Source organism: Alosa pseudoharengus, unplaced genomic scaffold, assembly GCF_046254945.1.
Source record: "Alosa pseudoharengus isolate Yale_2024_CS ecotype anadromous, Long Island Sound unplaced genomic scaffold, YU_APseudo_1.1 YU_APseudo_1.1_scf_29, whole genome shotgun sequence".
Taxonomy (NCBI): Eukaryota; Metazoa; Chordata; class Actinopteri; order Clupeiformes; family Clupeidae; genus Alosa; species Alosa pseudoharengus.
The window spans coordinates 1,248,683-1,254,599 of record NW_027468715.1 but is presented as its reverse complement, the minus strand read 5'-3'; the positions used below and the strand labels follow the sequence as shown (position 1 = coordinate 1,254,599).

Genomic DNA, 5,917 nt, shown 5'->3' with positions numbered 1-5,917 from the left:
GAAAATTGAACAAAGCACGCACGGATGCACACACACACATACTATTGAAGAAATACTCCATAAATGTGGAATGATAAAAAATATCTAATTTGTCTTTCAGAACTTCAATGACTCGTCTCACCAAATCCTTTCCTCTACACGGAAATGTCTGACTTGGTGTCAGTGACTGTCACACCAGGGAAGGCCAGTGACCGCAAGCTGACCTTGCACCTGGGTGAAATTCCAGTGACTCATTTTTAGTTGAGGTTTCCTCCCAACAAACTTGATGTGAGGTGCCTCGTGATGCTGGTGATGTCTGGCCATTTCACCTCCATTAGTACAAAGTGGGGAACCTGCAAAGAATCAACTACCTGACAATCTAGGCTTGCACCCAGATGTATCATAACGATGCTGCAGTGGGAGACCTTGACCTACCAGAGATCCACGTAGTGGTGGAGCACTTCTGGCTCCAGCCCCTGCCGCATATCTGCGGTTTGCCACGTTCCCTTGAGGATCCTCCCTGCCAACCACTGCTGGGTCTCATCTCTCCTGGCAGCAAGGACCTCATAGCTTGCTGTGAGCCTGCTCCTACGATTTGTCTGGTTAATTCCGATAACGAACGAGACTCCTCCAGGCTCACAGCAAGCTATGAGGTCCTTGCTGCCAGGAGAGATGAGACCTGTCTGAACCTGCGGTTCCTCTCGTACTGAGCAGGATTACCATTGCAACAACACATCATCAGTAGGGTAAAACTAACCTGTCTCACGACGGTCTAATACATGCATACATACATACATACATATATATATATATAATTGGTTTATAGTTTGTTCATTGTGTTCATTTTGGGTGTTCATGTATTGTTCCATGTTGTGTATTTCTATGATGTCCACAAGTTTTTCAATAAAATATGTTTCTTGTTTACTTGTTACTTTGACACTAACCTTTTATAGGGCATATATAATGTGGATTTCACTCTGCAGCGTCCCGATGTTTTTGTTTTTTTAATGACCAACTGGTTAGGTTACGTTTACCTGAGTGCGTGGCATGTGCAACAATGTGATTACAGAGTCCTCTACCAACACACAAAACAGCATATCCCCGCAGTCTTGCTGGCCGAAGTAGTGTTAGTAATAGCACGGTGAGTGGAACATATTAGCAAAAGTTTCTGAACCTTAACTCGTGGAACAACAACTAAAACTTTTGGGAAAGAAATAAGAGCTTTGTCTTCCATAGTGTTGCAACAATTTGCTACTTATGTGTGTTTCTATGGGGAAATGTTTTGGATATCATACAAATTATGGTCATATGAAGGACACATACACACAAGGCATTTAATCAATGATATACCAGCTTGGCTTTTTATTTAAGATTGCCTTTTACAATGTACCTACATAAAAGGCAAGCTTACATAAAAAGCCAAGCTGGTATATCATTGATTAAATGCCTCGTGTGTATATCTGTCCTTCATATGACCATCATTTCTATGATATCCAAAACATTTCCCCATAAAACACACCTAACTTTCACAAGTTAGGCTCCTTACTGTAGTCTACACAGGAAGGTGCATTTGTTATTAACATTGCAAGATGCTCAAACATCGCCCAGGTCTCGGACATCGACACTGTTGCAAGTAAGATGTCATCCTTCAATCAACTAGGCTTCAGTGACGTTTAGCACGAAAAACAGGGTAGGTAGCGTTTGTTTGTCAATTATTGATACATACTCTAAACAACGTTTTTGTTGACAAACCATAGCCATTTGTGTTGAATCTTTTTAATATTATTTGGCCAACGCATCCCCTTCAAAAAGACTGTTGTAAACAATAGCTATTTCGGCGTACTTGTTCCTTTTGCCCCTGAAAGATTCAATGTTCACTACATCTCGTTTGTGCGGCTCCTCGTTTTTTCTAAGAGCTTGGTAGCACAGTGATCTCACAACGACACTACCATCTAGGCCTACTACGTTGGAAACTATACAAAAACAACATGCACGTAATAATTTCAAAATAAAATACTGGATTATTCCTTTACACAGCTTTATTGAAGTGCATTTACAAGCTGTTTGGATCTGACGTTAGCCACCTAGCTAGCTGACATCAACATTACCTTCACAAAACATAAACTGTTTATGGAACAATCTTTATCTACAATCCAATTCTGATGGTTTAGTAGAAGTAGGCTACAGGATAATTTTGTTACACTGCTTTATTGAAGTGCATTTACAAGCTGTTGTGTCTTATCTAGTATTATCCATCTAGTTATCTGGTATTAGCCATCTAGCTAGCTGACTGACTTTACCTTCGTATTTATATATAAATTGTTCATGGAAAAATGTATATCCCCGATCCAGTTTGGATCGCTTAATTTTCGTGTGATGTTACACAGTATCTGCCACCTGTGAATATTTGGCAGATGCCGCAAATTCCTTGTAAACTTGTAGATAGCTCCGATAACGTTAGTTTCTCCATTAGACATTGGGTGTGTTCCAAACGGGTAAAGTTGCTGCCTTTTAAGATATCTAACTGGGGAGCAAGGCAGCAAGTGTGGTTCGAAACCGAAAAAACAAATTCTGCTGCCTTTTAAGATATCTTAGAATTCCCAAATAACATTTTTGAAGGCAGCATCGATGCACACTTCATGCTCCCTCCTACCCATAATCCCTTGCGGCAACGTCTGAAACAGCTGTGAAAGGTAAACAAACATGGCGGATGACATCGGTAATGGCTGCTGAATCTGTTTAAAATGTCATTTGTGTGACCTTATTTTGCTTAGATTTGTAGAAAAGAGATGAAAAATAAACAACTTACTATCTGATTATGCCATTGTTGTAACCATTAATAGCGTCTGGTCTGATATATCTGCCGGCCGTAAAACTAATTTATACCGTTAGCCTGCTAGCTTACGTAAGCTAATTTAGTTTAACGTCAGGCCTTTGCTAACGTCATACCGTAGTGTTAACCAAAGATTCTAGAGTGCTACGCTCATTTTTAAAAGATGCATTTAATCCAAAGTCATGTCTAGTTAGACAGCTCTCTATGTAGGGAGGGAGGCAGTAGGCAGCTGTCTCCCGTTTCGAACACACCCATTGTTAACCGGAAGCGAGTTTACGGCTTATCGATATTCAAAATGGCAGCGTGAAATAGGCGAATAACGCGTTTAACTGACAGCACTAATTTTAAATAAACAATCACTGGATGCTGCTATGGAAACAATAAGTCAATATATTAGAGATATTGTGAGTAATGCAGGAATGGACGTTACAGTAACTAACTAATTACTGAAATTTGAATTGTAATGCGTGAATTACCTCCGTATTGTTTTGCATTGAGGTGCTACTTCAGACTTGAGTACTGCTATGGTAGGCAACGGAAATTCCTTACTGCAGAAATAGTAGATTGATGCTCCTGTCAACAGTATTGGTCTGGGCGTTCTTTTTAAAAAAAATAGGCTAAATGTTTCATTCAAAGCAGTGCTTTCTCGTCTGCCTCCTTCAGTCAAGATAGCCAGACTGCACTCAAATGTCACTATGAAATGCGATTAATCAGCGTTAATTTTTTAACACGTTATTATTTCTGTAATTAATCAATCGAAATGAAAGGACAATTCCGGCGCAAGATGAACCTAGGGGTTAATAACACATGTGTAGATAATGTGTAGACATAGAAAATAGCACCACACTTTGAGGTAAAAGTCACGTGACAGTCCAGCTCACGTTGCACGCCATTCAGCCTATGCATTCAACTCATAGAATGTATGATTCAACCGGTCCAACGTTGCGAACTGTCACATGACCTTTTCCAAGATGGTGCCTGCCTGCATTGCCTGTATATGTGAACGGTACAGTCTTTCTAAACTATATCTTTTAAAATAACCTGTTGTGTACAAAGTTCACAATGCTTTGGTTTACATGTAGGGACACTTATTATGTTACCGTCGAAGTGTGGTGCTATTTTGAGCCTTGTTAGTGGTATAGAAATAGTGATTCTTTTGCATTTATTTGACTGGTTGTTTTTGCAGTGTTTTAATGACAAATCTCACAAGAGGGAAGCTGAAACCAGTTGTTACTGGCACTGGTTCTGACCCATTGGTATCAGAAGTGTGAAGGAAATAACGACACTTTGACAGCTCAAATATCTCATTAAAAAGCTACACCTGGAAGAGTTCATTGCTCACCTAAAGTGGAGAAAGCATGGCCAAAGATTTCTATTCAAAGAGCCTTGATGAGGCAAGCTGAAACTGTATTACAGGGAATACAATGAAGAGGGTCACCGTAGATGTACAGTATGTTTCAGGTAGCTCCTCCACATTGTGCCATGCCAAAATGCTCTTGACATGGCAGCGTCATCATATCATCAATCATATTTATGAGTTGTCAAAATACACTGTAAAAGAAAGTTATATTTCATTTGTTTATTTGTTGGAAACCAGGAAACACTCAAGTAAGAGTGATGCCAGGGCAGCATGGAGTCTGAAAATGTACACAAAACACTAAGTAGATATACAAGTCGTCTTTCAAATGGCAAACTATGGGGAATAAAAAGAGAGGAGAGAATAAACATATTCTACAGTATGACAGAGGCAGAAAAAAAGAGTAAAAATAGTGTAAGGGGAAAAACAGGCAAAATTGGGTGACAACAGGTGACCAAGAGATTGGTTATCCATGAGACATTCAAGTTGACCTGCAAACCAAAACAAGAGTGTTTTTTTTTTTATTAAATCATGTCCACAAATGTTTTTTAGGCATTAAAAAAAACAATAAAAGTTAGAGCAGTATTTTTAAATACCGATTTGACTGTACAGCTGGTTGTTTATAAATATGGTTGCAGAAAACGACTAGAAAAGCATGAGGGTCATGTGTGACAGTTCCCAGATAAAATGTTGTATTGTGCTTTTGGGTGCTAAAAGAAAAGAGCAACAGACTCCATTTCTATAGAATACATCTAATCTTTCTGTTTATTTTCAATTATTTGTTAATTTGTTTGTCTATGTCTTGATGTCTGTGTGTACAGTGCTGTGGGTTGCACTCTGTGCATAAAAATGTGCTATATAAATAAAGACTTACTTACTTTACTACTACTTCCTACTTATTGTTAGCACACTACAAAAACTGCTTAACTAATAAAATCTAACCAAGTGGTATTAATAATCTATCAAAATCAAAAAAGTGTTTTTTTCTGCAGTATTTTTCTTACCTTAAAGAGTCCACAGGTACTCATGTTTTTTTGTGACCAGATGAAATAACTCACTTTGGCTTGGTCTCAGCGTCTGTGACCTGTCGGATAAAAATGGCATCCTCTGGGTGTGTGATATCACCCTGCTCCTGCATATAAGATGAAGCAATTGCAAGGAGGCTTCCATCAATACTGAAAGCCAAAGATGCAATGCTGGTGGGATAGCGGTGGAACTGGCACAGACGCTTCTTGTTAAAGGGATCCCATATGTTCACAAAGCCATCAGAACCACCTGTCAATGGAAATAAAAGACTTAATAAAAAATCTGGCTGTACAAAAGGGTAAAAATCAAATGCTAATCAACATACGTTAGCAAGTAGGTAAAGCAAGGCAAGTTTATTTATATAGTACATTATATACACTGGGAAATTCAACACTTCAAAACATACAGTTTAAGTCATATAAACTCCCCACAACTTCAATATTTTACAACATAATGAATGGTACTTCGAAAAAGTTTTACTTTAGATAGATTTCTGCTGGGCTATACATCTTAGTGAATGTCTAATAACAGCTCTTAGCAGTCATTGTGAAGAGTGTATCTTGCATGCATATGGTTGATTTCGCCATTTTTATAGTTAGAACATAAGTGTTCCCATTTATATAATGTTTCTACTGCACAATGTTACTTCACTATATTTGGGGGCCAAGCAGCGAAGCTGCGAAGGCACCCATTGTGTTTCTAGGATTTCTTATTATTGGGGG

The 5,917-nt window shown here is 38.7% G+C and overlaps 1 long non-coding RNA gene across 1 annotated transcript; it reads right to left on the bottom strand.

Annotated features, from left to right (window-relative positions):
• Positions 1–4,376: 4,376 nt before the first annotated feature.
• Positions 4,377–5,528, bottom strand: LOC143099477 (uncharacterized). Its single transcript, XR_012981623.1, has 2 exons — positions 5,174–5,528; positions 4,377–4,660 (listed from the first exon to the last, which is right to left on the bottom strand). It is a non-coding gene; the product is annotated as an uncharacterized LOC143099477 (long non-coding RNA).
• Positions 5,529–5,917: the final 389 nt, after the last annotated feature.